The sequence below is a fragment of the Mus caroli genome, chromosome 10 (assembly GCF_900094665.2).
Source record: "Mus caroli chromosome 10, CAROLI_EIJ_v1.1, whole genome shotgun sequence".
NCBI lineage: Eukaryota > Metazoa > Chordata > Mammalia > Rodentia > Muridae > Mus > Mus caroli.
Window position 1 is genome coordinate 36,233,891 of NC_034579.1, and position 13,776 is coordinate 36,247,666.

Below are 13,776 nucleotides of genomic sequence, written 5' to 3' on the forward strand. Positions count from 1 at the left end.
AGAGAGGCCCATTGGACTTGCCAACTTTATATGCCCCAGTACAGGGGAATGCCAGGGCCAAGGGGTGGGGGTGGGTGGGTGGGGGACTGGGGGGGGAGTGTATTGGGGACTTTTTGGATAGCATTGGAAATGTAATTGAGGAAAATACCTAATAAAAAAAAAAAGGTAGTGTTTCATGAAGATACTCACCCAAAGACATTGCTAAGAACATGAGACCTAAGATTAAAATATTTACCACAATGTATCAGATTTTATAGCTTTCATCCAGGATGAACAAAGGATGTTCACATTAAAATGTGAAAAGAAAGGAAGCAGGCAGAAGCTCAGCTCAGAGCTGGGCAAAGATCTGGACAGACACTTTCCAAAAGGAGATAAATAGAGGCAAAAACACACGAGGAGATGCTCAACATCATTGGTCATCAAGGAAATGAAGGTTGGAGCTAAAATAGATGCTTTACAATAGTTACAAAGCAAAAATGATTGACAAGAAGCAGCAATGGAAGCACGAGATAACAGGACCTCTCAGGCACTTTTGGTGGAAAAGTGGCTGCTTTGGAAGAGTATGGCGATTTCTAGTTAAGTTGGAACTGTAGTTTAGATTGGAAGTGTTCCCCAGAGGCCAGGTATTACAGCTTGGTCTCTAGCCCTTGGCATTATTAGAAGATGGTGTGGGAGGGCTTCAGGGTGTTAGGTGTGTGCCTTTGGAAGGACTCCTGGGACCCCAGACCCTTCTTCTTCTCTCATGCCCCGTGTTTTAGTGTTTTATTGCTATGAAGAGACACCAAGACCAAGGCAACTCTTATAAAGAAAAACATTTAGTCGAAGCTGGCTTATAGTTACAGTATTATCATCTTGGCAGGAAACATGGCAGCATCCAGGCAGACATGGTGCTGGAGATGAAACTGAGAGTTCTACATCTTGATCTGCAGGCAGCCAGGAGGAGGGTCTTTTCTACACTGGGCAGAGCCTGAGCATAAGACACCAAACCAAAGGTCACCCCTGCAGTGATAGACTTCCTCCAACAAGGCCATACCTACTCCAACAAAGCCATACCTCCTAATAGTGCCACTTCCATTGGGCCAAGCATGTTTAAGCCACCACACCCTGGCCATAAAGTAACCCACTTTGTCCTGCCATGATATGCTACCTACAGGCCACAAAACTATAAGCCAATCAAGCATGCATTAAAGCCCCCAAAATAAATCTTTCTTCTTTACAAAGGTAGTTAACTCAGATATTTGTAACAGTCATAGAAAGTCAATGACAGTGCTCGCTTCGACAGCACATATACTAAAAAATTGGAACGATACAGAGAAGATTAGCATGGCCCCTGCGCAAGGATGACACGCAAATTCGTGAAGCGTTCCATATTTTTTGGAAAGAGAGGCCCATTGGACTTGCAAACTTTATATGCCCCAATATAGGGGAATGCCAGGGCCAAAAGAATGGGAATGGGTGGGTAGGGAAGTGGGGGGCGCTATGGGGGACTTTTGGGATAGCATTGGAAATGTAATTGAGGAAAATATGTAATAAAAATATTAAAAATTTAAAAAAAAAGAAAGTCAATGACACAGTTGAGCATATATTTACTAATAGATCGAAAGGCCTGCTTCTAGACATTTAAGCAAGAGAACTGAGCATGTACGTCCACACAAAGGCATTGTGCTTGAAAGTTCATGTAAGCTGTATTCATAATAGCCCTAATGCTATCAGTTCTGACATTATTATTATTATATTAACAGGGGTAGTAGTTATCTTCCGAAACGTGATTTAAAATTGCCTAGGAGAGACATCTTTAACATCTTTCCAGAAAGAATTAACTGAAGAGGAAAGGCCCACCCTGATGTTGATGGCACCATCCCATGTGCTGGAGACCCAGACTGAACATAAGGGAATGCAGGAGAGAGCCAAGTGAGCACTAGCACTCTCTCTGCAATCTGCCCCAGATGTGAGCAAATAGCCTTATGACTCCCCCATCAGGCCCTCTGGTCCATGATGGATTGTAGTTGCTAATACCATAAGCCCAAACCACTTTCTCTATTAAGTTCCTTCTTGTTAGGTAACTAAGTAATACAACATTTGAACAAATAGGCTATAGTTTGAATATATGAAAAACAATATTCCATATCATCCATATAGACTGAATATAGCTTAGAATTTTTTTTAAAGGGAATAAGCTTAGTAACTTACAGAGCATGAATCCATCTTACAGATTCCATACTGGATAGAAGAGAATGTCATGTACAATTTTGTACTCATTCAGACTCTAGGAAAAGAAAAGCCCTATTAGCTAGTGGTGAGAAGCTGACCAATCATGTCCTGGTGCCACTGAAATAGGAGTAAAGAAGGGTGCAGGAGATCACAGGGGACTTTGAGGTGTGTGAATGTTCTGTATGGACATGTGTTGGTGGCTTATATGGGTATTCAGGAATGCCACAAGTCTTTGGGCTGTACACTTGAAATGTACTTCACTGTATATTAGTTATACCCTCAAAAAGGAAAAGTACAGAAGAGTATGTCAGTTTTGACATTCCACTGGTCACACAGTAGTTTTGGTTTGCCTAGCCTCTCTAGGAAAGCAATGAGAACCTAGGGAGGTCTTTTGCTTCTAGGGAGAATAGGTCACTCAGAAAGAGACTCTATACTGCACATCTTGGATGTTGTACCTTGTGAATATTCCCAAAGACTGGTGTACTGCAGGCTTGGTTCTCAGCTTGACACTGCCGGGAGGGATGGAGCCTTTGAGAGGTGCAGTCAAGTAGAAGGAAGTTAGGTCACTGGGAACCTGCCCTGGAAGCCTTTTAGGACCCTGGTCTGCTGCAATCTTTCTCTTTTGCTTGCTGGGGGCCAGGAGGCAGCCCTTGCAGCCACCTGTTCTTTCTTTGAAGTTCTGTCTCACTGCAGGCCTAAAAGCAGTGGGAGGTCCAGTCAACCATGCATCAGAACTGTGAGCCAAAACCAAACCCTCTCTCATTTGGAGTCTTTTGCCCCAGGAGTTTTGTGCCAATGACAACGACTGATAACTAACATCCTTTCACAAGTTCCTTATAGATGCATTCTGGAGCTTCTCTCTCTACCCCCCCTCTCTCTCTTAGTTGCTTTTTCATATTTTTAAAATGTCATTTATTATCATACTCTGTGTGGATTTCTTAGTAGCAGCTTCCAACTCTTTCTTTTAAAACCGCATCCAGTACAAAGTTTATACCACTTATTGATATTTTTTTTACTAGAAAAATAACTTTTTACTTTCAAGATTTTTTAATTGGGATCCTTCCTGTCCATCTGTTCTGTTATAGTTGTACATGTTTTATTTAAAAATGTAGTGCCTCTGCTTACATCTTGTGAAGGCAGATCTTATTTTTGACTCCCCTGAGCATCCTAAACACACCATTTATAGCCAGACTGTTCAGTACAATTAATTTTGGAGTGGCTACCGATCCATTTGTTGTTGGAGTTGCCCTTGCTCTCATCCTGTGACTTGTGTGCAAGTTGGAATTTTGATTTGCTGACTCATTTTCTGCGGAAGGGTTTGGTTTGGCTTGTCTCTCTTCTTTCTTTGTTGGCTCACCCTTCTCTGCTAAGTGCTTTTGCAGTAGCCTCAGAGACCTCATCTTACACAAGCATATGGGGCTTCCACTCCCTTCAATGATGCCGGGAATGTCCTGCCACTGAACCATCTGAAGTATGTCTCATTTGCCATTACTAGGGTGTCTTTCTTGTCAATTCTCCTTAGGAAAGTAGCTAGTTTTCAGTCAGATCTTCAGCCAGTGGTGGTCAGAAATTTATTTCAGACTCTTTTCTGGAGCTAGGGAACTCCACCCTAGCCCTGGCTTTAATCAGTGGCAGTGGCTCTGGCTTTTGTCTAGAAGCCCCGCCTCTGTCTAGGCTCCTCCTCTGTGCAGAAGACTCCCAGCATCCGGTGCCACCTCCTTGAAGACTGAAAGCAGTCATCCTGGTTTCAGTCCTGCTCATGGCGTGAATGAGACACTCTTCTTGCTTTTGAGCTCGCCTCTGTTCTTTCCTTTCCTCTTCTTGAAATGCCTTTCTCCCTTTTGTTTTGTGTACGGCATGTGGCAGGAGTCTACCTCACCTCCGTACAATCACTCAACTGTGCTTTAAATGAATTCAACCTTCCTGGACTTCGGTAGATTATATTCAGGGGTCAGCTTCCCTAGTTATCTTTCCTAACATTTAGAATGCCAGGAATGAATGATTTTGAGATGTTTACAATGCCTGAAAATTATATTCCATATCATGATTTCTCAAATGGAATGTAGATGTTAACTAACTGGAACCTAATTAAACCGATGGCAATGGCAGCAGCGGCGGTGACGGCGGCAGCGGCAGCAAGGCGGAGGTCAGAGCTGGGGCCAGAGTCCTGTATTTCTCTTAGGTTCTAAGATGATGCTGGAAAGCCAGGCAGTTGGTGGTGCATGTCTTTAATCCCAGCACACACACACACACACACACACACACACACATACACAAATGATGCTGGAGCTCCTAGATGGAGAGCTATGCTTTCCGTAGCAAGTTCTGTAATCTACTTAGCAACACAAAGGACCTGAGGATCGTTAATAGCAATGGTCAGTGCTGGAACTTGAACCTGAGTGACATTCCCCAGAGCCAGAGCACTGAGCCACACAGCTCCTGTCTTCTTCCACACTCAGCATGAGTTCTTGTTAATGTGGAACAAAGGCTAAATGCCATGCCATAGGTCAGTGTTTTACCTGTAGCATATGACACCAGGTTTCTGTCATCCTGACATCTGAGCTGCCATCCTGGGACAAATTCTCCCCAGCTGGCCCATTACATCAGCTCAAGGCCCCAGCATGACTGAGTTCTAGATGATTATTGACCAACCTTTGAGCTGAAACCTTCATCTGAGATGTGTCCTCCCAACTGAGCCATGTCCCCCGACCTAAGATCCCTTATATTAGGTTCTCCCACTCCACACATCTGACCGAGTATTGTGGAAAGCCTAGGGAGCTTGCCAAACTAAGTCCTCCCCAGTACCATGCTAAGTGCTCCCCAGTACCATGCTAAGTGCTCCCCAGTACCATGCTAAGTCCTCCCCGGTACCATACTAAGTCGGATGTGCAGTGTTCCAATGCCTCATCTTTTGGTACAACCTAGTGCAATACCAGGAAGCACAACATTAATAAGCAGCAGGCACAAGCATACAGATCTCTACAGGAGATTAGTAATGTCTCCAATGAGCTTTTGTGAGAAAGCTTGCTGAAAACCAGCTCTGTTGCCGTAAAGGCTATTTTAGGCTCAAGTGCAATCTTCTACCTAAATTCTCTTGCATTCCTTTTTTTTTTTTTTTTTTTTTTTCAAAATGAGCTGGGTGTCATTTGTCATTCCATACATTTGAAGGCAGCTTCATCTTGTGGAATTACTATTTAGTCATGAAGGTTCTGTGTGTCTGTGAAATCAGCCAGTGGTGATTTAACAGTAATGAGTCATTCGAGGCTCCGAATTGCAATTGGAAAAGCAGAAACGTCTTTCCACTTCCATCCATCTGCAGTGGACCCCCGAGGATAAGGCATCTAGAAACAGGAGTCCAGAACTTTGCAATTCCACACTTAAGAAATGAGGAGTGTTTTGTTTTTTCCTTTTTCCAGTTTTGTTCACTCATCTGTAACAGTGAGTTTTTTCCTGTGGGGCACAATATCTTGCAATATCGTTTTCAAAACACCCCGTATTTAACTCATAGCACAGACCGACAAAAGACTAGAAAAGTTGCCCAGGAGAGAACTAAGCACATCTGGATTAAGTCGTCGGTGGCCTGGTTGTGTTCTCCTCACTGTATTCCAGGGGCAGAGGGTCTGAGTGACAAGCTTGTAGGAATAGCGTTCTGGGTCTGGGGCTCTGCTGCCACCTGGATGGGGACAATGGCAAACAGTAGGAAATAAACCAACATGGTAGCGAGGTACGCGGTAATCAATGAATCCCAACTGCAAGAAGCACTTGATTGAAATGGCAAGTCAGGACCAACCCTCCAGAAGGGGAGGAAGTTAGGTCCCTGAAAATATCTCCTTGAAGAGGTTCTTGGAACCCTCCCTCTTTTCTCCAGCTAGCACAGGGTAAGTCAATTTGACCATAAGCTGAGACCTTTGAACTATGAGCCAGAATGCCTATTTTTTTTTCCTTTTAATTTGATCATGTCAGGTCTTTTGTCACAGCATCGGAGCTTACTGTCTTTGCAGGAGCCTCTGAGGATAGTGAGGGCTTGGATGACGTAGGCTTTCATTTGGAGCCTCCCACTTCCTGCTGTGAGTAAGGCCCTGTAGCAAGAAGATCCTGACTGCCCACTTCTGCAGCGTCCTCCCTGCTTTCTCACCAGTCTCCGAGTCTGCTTAGTTCCCCTGTTATAAGATATATAATGTGATCGGTCATGTAGCCTAAAAGATCCACCACCACCGGAGAATGTGATGCAGGCAAACGAACTCATACTGGGGAGAAAAAGGAAGCAGGGGTATTCGAGAGGCACAGAAGTGATTATACTTTACGGAGAGTAAGGACTGTTGTGGCCCTTGGAATGGGAAGGAGCCCAGTCCTCTTAAAATGACGGCGATTTCCCTCGTGGTGGGACCGAGCCTCTGGGTGCTTTCTCTTTGTTTTTGTTGTTTGCATGCACCAGGAGTGGGCGGATTTGTCTCAGAACCTTGCCATTTTGAGTTTCCAGAACGAGAACCAAACGAACATGGAGAGGTTCTCTAGACGCCTCCTTGATTATTCTTTATATGGTGCCCTTTGGAGAGTCCTGCAGCCCCACGCTGGCTTTGTGCGTGTCTAATAAAAGCACAAAGCCTTCGATAGTAGAAGGCATAGGACTTGCAAATCCTCTGAGAGCATGTACCCCTGAGCAAGCAATGGGGTTTTATATTTTATTTATTTGTTTACTTATTTATTTGTTATTGCTGTGTGTGCACATGCGCGTGAGTGTATATTTGCAGGGAGGAGGTCAGAGGACAGCTTTATGGAAACGGTTCTCTCAACATTTAAGAGAGTGCTGAGAATAGAGGTGATAGTTGGTGAGCAAATTCAGCATTGAGCCTGTCCCAGGCTCCCCCGAGCAAAGTCTTCCAGGTCACATCTGTGATGGCCATTTTGTCTCTGGAGCTGAGCCGGAGCAGAGCAGCCATGAGTTAAGTTCCAGGTGTCTGAGAAGAGATGGACAGAGTCGACTTAGACATTAAATCTGCTTTCTTTTCCATCCAGGGAAAATACCAAGAAAGGAAGTTTCATTTGCTACTATTTAGTTAAGAACATGAAGACCCTTAAAAACCCCACAGCTTTCTCAGCGTGGAGTGATATTCAACAGTGTTGCAATTAAAACGATAATGAAACTTTTTCTCCCTAGCACTTCCCTTTAAAATCAGTGTGATGGGTACACAGCACACCATTAGGAGGAATTATGCAAAGCAGCCTCCCTGTTCCAAGTTTTATTTTAAGATTTAATTTATTCCAGATTCTGCAGGAAAAAATGCCCATGTGACAAGCCTGCTAACAGATGTCAATTTAGTTTTATAGCACATGCCTGCATTGCGGAGCCAGAAAATGGAGATTATTCCCCCTGCCTGCTGTTTATGGCACACTACAGCCTTGCAGCGCTGAGCTCCAGAGGGCGGCTGATTACTAACCTGTGGGCATGCGACTTTCCCTGCTTCCTCAATGGTGCTATCCAGTGTAAGCCTCAATATACACTGTCAGGTGAATAGAGACTCTGCGAAGAGCAGAGGTGTCTGCATATGGATTTTTCTCCACTTTAATATCATCTAAGCCAAAGGATGGGTTAAATTATGTTATGATGTGAGAGAAAAGAAGAGAATTGCATATTTATATGTACAATTAATTTAAATAATAGGTACTAATAAATAGGTCATTCTTTAATATTTATTTTCTTATTTCCTACTATTATTTTGGGTTTTTGAGACCGGGTGCCACATTCTAGCCTTGCTGGCCTATTAGCAGGGTAGGGCTGGCCCAAACACACAGCAGTCTTATTACCAGTGCCTCCAGTATGCCGGAATAATAGACACATGCAACTCAACTGGCCTTGTTATTTTCAATTGTGTTCAGGTGAATATAGAATGAGAATTGCTCGCTTATCTATCTTAAGTGGCTCAGCAGTGTGTGTTAGTGTTAAGTCCAGTGATGGTCTCCAGAAAGCCAATACCCAGTAAGCAGTAGCTGCCCCAGTCTCCACCCCCACGTCCCAGTGGCATCCTCTTGCTGTCTCACGCAAGTGGAGTCCCACGGAGTGTTTGTCCTTATTTGTATGTGGCAGTATTTCGCTTGGCATGCTGTATCAGTTACTCTTCTCTCGCTGTGATAAAATACCATGACTAAAAGTGACTGTGTAAGAAGCAATTTATTTTCGAGAATGGTTTCAGAGGTGTCCTAGTCTGCCATGTGGGGAAGCAAGGAGGCAAGCAGCAGGCAGTGGGAGCAGAGAGCTGGAAGCTCACGTCATCAACAGCAGGCTGGAAGCAAAGAGAGCAATCCAGGAGAAGGGCAAAGCCATGAACTCACGATGCCCACCTCAAGGGATATGCTTCCTCTCCAAACAGTGCCACCAACTGGGGGCAAGTATTCAAGTGCCCAGGCCTGTGAGGTGTTCGTTTCTCAGTTAAAACACCACACACATTTCCAGGGTTCCACCACTGAAACATGTATCAGAAAGTTCTTCCTTATTTATTTATATGTATTTATTATTTTTTGAGACAAGTGTCTTTCTATGTAGCCCTGGCTGTCCTGGAACTCTGTGTAGACCAGGCTGGCCTTGAGTTCACAGGGATCCGCCTGCCTCTGCCTTCCCAGTGCTGGGATTAAAGTTGTACGCCACTGCACCTAGCCTTCCTTCCTTGTTAAAGCTGAAAAGCGATTTCACTATATGTATAATGCATTTAGCTTATCAATTCGTCTGTCAATAGCCACTTGATTTGTGTCTAGCGCCTGTCTGTCATGGGTGGTGTGACTATGAACATGATTCTCTATAGCCTGCTTTCAACTCCTTTGGATGTATATGGACTATGGGGTGGCTCTATTTTAATAATAATATTAATAACGTTTTATAATAATATGTACTTATAAAATATTTTGGATTTGGCCTAGATGATATTAGATATATAAACTATTTTATATATTATAGTACATAATTTATAATTATAGCAAAAATCGTTATTATTTTGGTGGTGCTGGGAATTGAACTTAGGGCATGCTAGATAGAAGCTCTGCCACTGGGCTGGATCCTCAGTCCCTAATTTGTCTGTCTGTCTGTCTGTCTGTTTGTTTTTGAGGAACAACCATACATTTCTCATAGTGTGTACATCATTTTATATTCCCATAAAAAAGTCATTTGAGATTAAAACGTTGTCGAAAAACAGAACTCTTCTTATAAGCTACAAAGAGGAAGTTGGGTGTGCCATGGGAGGGTTTATAGAAAAACCTAATCTTAAGGTTGATTTGTTTTGTGCTCCTGCCAGCCAGGCCACTGTGGAAGCTGGGTAAGTGATGGGTGGGTCAAGGGGTCACCCCCACCTTCTGTGACTCCATTTTCTTCTTCCTGATCTCCTGTGCCCTCTACTCTACAAGATGGCAATAGAGAAAGATTGGAGAGTTTGCTAATGAGTCCAACCTTTTCATGGTGACCTCTGTATGTCTCTGCCAAGTTATAAAAAAACATGTTCTCAAGTTATAGAAAAACATTTTCCATATTCTATACTTCATCTAATCTTTAGAGATGTTTCTACCAGAGATTTCCTCCCTTGCCTTGAGGGTGAAGGAAGAACGTGCCCATTGGGCTGGGATGCTGTTAGGAAGTGAGGATATCTCAGGGAGAGACTGCTCTTTCTATTCTTAGGAAACTGGCTCCATTCTCTAACTCTCTAAGGAATTGTTTTATAAAGAGAACAGAGACTTTTTGCTTATTTTCTCACTTGGTTTAAATTAGTAATATTTTGCTCAATTGCATGCTGTATATAGCTATTTTAAATTGAAGCCTCTGCCTTGAGACACCAAGAGAGTCTCAGGTAGTAAGACTATAAAGAAACTACTTTAGAAGACCTACCTTCCTTCTTGTACTTGACTTTATAAAAGAAATATGTTTATGCCAAACATGATTGGAAAACTAGTAGAGGGTACAGTTATTCTAAGTTTTGCTGTTGTGGTTGCTGTTAGCAATCAAGGCAAAGAAAAAGGCTGGCCACAAAAACATTTGGCTCAGCTCTTTCCTTAGAAAGTTTTGTGTCTTGCTGTTACCATTCTGATTAACTGAAGATACTAATTATCTTTCTGAGGGGAGTTCTGAATTCCTCCGGGTGGCTCTGCTGCTGGCATGGGAGAGTCAGATTGATGGTGTTTTCAGGATGCCTCTGGAACAGTCAGTACATACTGAGCCACATTGCATGGTTTCTGCAGAGTGAGGACAACTTTCCAAGCAAGAAACTTGAGGGCATGACCAAAGTGCACCATTTGCTCCTGGTGGAGCTGACTACTGAGTGAGACAGAGCTAATGACTTTAGGGCAATGTTCAAATATTGAGATATAGTATCATGACATAGCTGACAGTGTGTTTTGTTGCTCTTTTTATCTTCTTAGTGGTCATGGTGGATTTCTTTTTATTATTATTTATTTTTATTTGATATTTTCTTTATTTACATTTCAAATGTTATCCCCTTTCCTAGTTTCCCCTCTGGAGACCCCCCTATCCCTTCCCCACTCCCCTGCTCACCAACCCACCCATACCTGCTTCCTGGCCCTGGCATTCCCCTACACTGGGGCATAGAACCTTCGCAGGACCAAGGGCCTCTTCCTATGATGACCGACTAGGCCATCCTCAGTTACATATGCAGCTAGAGCCATGAGTCCCACCATGTGTTTTCTTTGGTTGGTGGTTTAGTCTCAAGGAGATCTAGAGGTGACAGCTATATCAGAGAGATCTAGGAGACAGCTATATCAGGTTCCTGTCAGCAAACCCTTGTTGGCATTCACAATAGTGTCTGTGTTTGGTGGTTGTATATGGGATGGATTCCCAGATGGTACAGTCTCTGGATGGTCATTCCTTCAATCTCTGCTCCACACTTTGTCTCTATAACTCCTTCCATGGGTATTTTGTTCAGTAACCTACTATATAAACAAACTCAAAGAAAAAAAACCACACGATCATCTCATTAGATTCTGAGAAAGCATTTGACGAAGTCCAACATCCGTTCATTGATAAAAGTCTTGGGAAGATCAGGAATTCAAGGCCCATACCTAAACATAATAAAAGCAATATACAGTAAAGCAGTAGCCAACATCAAACTAAATGGACAGAAACTTGAAGCAATCCTACTAAAATCAGAGACTAGGCAAGGCTGCCCACTCTCTCCCTACCTATTCAATATAGGACTTGAAGTCCTAGCCAGAGCAATTAGACAACAAAAGAAAATCAAGGGGATACAAATTGGAAAGGAAGAAGTCAAAATATCACTATTTGCAGATGATATGTTAGTATACATAAGTGACCCCAAAAATTCTACCAGAGATCTCCTAAACCTGATAAACAACTTCAGTAAAGTAGTTGGATATAAAATTAATTCAAACAAATCAGTGGCCTTTCTCTACAGGAAGGATAAACAGGCTGAGAAAGAAATTAGGGAAACAACACCATTCTCAATAGTCACAAATATTATAAAATACCTTGGTGTGACTCTAACTAAGAAATCGAAAGATCTGTATGATAAGAACTTCAAGTCTCTGAAGAATGAAATTGAAGAAGATCTCAGAAGATGGAAAGATCTCCCATGCTCATGGATTGGCAGGATTAATATAGTAAAAATGGCTATCTTGCTGAAAGCAATCTATAAATTCAATGCAATCCCCATCAAAATTCCTACTCAATTCTTCAGAGTTAGAAAGAGCATTTTGCAAATTTATCTGGAATAACAAAAAACTTGGGATAGCAAAAATTCTCAACAATAAAAGAACCTCTGGTGGAATCACCATGTCTGACCTCAAGCTGTACTACAGAGCAATTGTGTACAGTGACAGACAGGTAGATTAATGGAAGAGAATTGAAGACACAGAAATGAACCCACGCACCTTTGGTCACTTGATCTTTAACAAAGGAGCTAAAACCATCCAGTGGAAAAAAGGCAGCATTTTCAACAAATGGTGCTGGCACAACTGGTGGTTAACATGTAGAAGAATGTGAATCGATTCATTCTTATCTCCTTGTACAAAGCTCAAGTCTAAGTTGACCAAGGGAATTCCACATAAAATCAGAGACACTGAAACTTATATGGGAGAAAGTGGGGATGAACAGAACAGCAATGGCTCGTGCTATAAGATCAAGAATCAACAAATGGCTCTTGCTCTTCCTCTCTCACCCTCTCCCCACCCCCCATCCCTTCCCTCCTCTCAGTCCAGGTGGTCATGGTTGGCCTCTACTCTATTCCTCCTCCTCCTTCTCTCTCTCTCTCTCTCTCTCTCTCTCTCTCTCTCTCTCTCTCTCTCTCTCTCTCTGACTTTCTCTGTTTCTACTACCCTCTCCTATGCCCTAAACAAACTCTATTCTATACTTAAAAAAAAATTGACAAGTGGGACCTCATAACATTGCAAAGCTTCTGTTAGGCAAAGACACTGTCAATAAGACAAAAAGGCAACCGACAGATTGGGAAAATATCTTTACTAATCCTAAATCCAATAGAGAGCTAGTATCCAATATATTCAAAGAACTCAAGAGGTTGGACTCCAGAAAAACAAATGACCCTATTAAAAATGGGGTACAGAGCTAAACAAAGAATTCTCAATTGAGGAATGTCAAATGGCTGAGAAGCACCTAAAAAAAATGTTCAACATTCTTAGTCGTTGGGGAAATACAAATCAAAACAACCCTGAGATTAAACCTCACACCAGTCAGAATGGCTAAGATCAAAAACTCAGGTGACAGCAGATGCTGGCAAGGATGTGTAGAAAGAGGAACACTCCTCCATTGCTGGTGTGATTGCAAGTTGGTACAACCACTCTGGAAATCAGTTTGGTGGTTCCTCAGAAAACTGGACATATTGCTACTGGAAGATCCAGCAATACCTCGCCGGGGCATATACCCAGAAGATGCTCCAACATGTAAAAAGGACACATGTTCTACTATGTTCATAGCAGCCTTATTTATAATATCCAGAACATGGGTGAATTTTTTTTAGATCAACCATTTGCTCAGATATTGTTAAATGGGGAGGGATGTCAGTATTCTGGATCGGATCTTGGAAGTACTTGGAACAGAAACAGTGAGAGTTTGGGGTCCAGCACTCCCTTTGGTGTCTTTGGAACTGATTTTGCTACAGTGACAGATATGGGCACATTGGTGTGTGATCGTGTGCTTGCTTCATGATGTCAGTAGAAATCTCCTCTAACACTAACGGGAAACAATCTAGGTTCTTTGGACATTTTTATGACGTCTAGCAGTGGAGCCGTACCTCTCAGTGGTTTTCCCCTATGACATTCATTTCTTCTGGCTCCCCAGTCCCCACGCTCCATCTCTGTATCTTGTCTGAAGCTCTCTGTTATCTAATTTTGACACCTTCTGGTATAGTAATAAATTCGATATTCTGGAATTTTCTAGATAGCTTAAATTATCTGACTAAATCAAAGAGGGGCAGCCACCTATCCTTGTCATTGTCCCCAAGCCTTGCCACTTAGTTGTGTTAAATAAAAACATCTCACTTGATATGAAAGGTCTGAATGTGTGTGTGTGTGTGTGTGTGTGTGTGTGTGTGTGTGTGT

The 13,776-nt window shown here is 42.7% G+C and overlaps 1 protein-coding gene and 1 non-coding gene across 2 annotated transcripts in view; both read left to right on the forward strand.

Moving 5' to 3' along the window:
- Mettl24 (methyltransferase like 24) overlaps nt 1–13,776 on the forward strand; it is a 131,392-nt gene that overhangs the window by 73,143 nt on the left and 44,473 nt on the right. The gene's annotated exons all lie outside the window — the stretch shown is intronic.
- LOC115032285 lies at nt 1,267–1,375 on the forward strand. Its single transcript, XR_003837925.1, has one exon. It is a non-coding gene; the product is annotated as a U6 spliceosomal RNA (small nuclear RNA).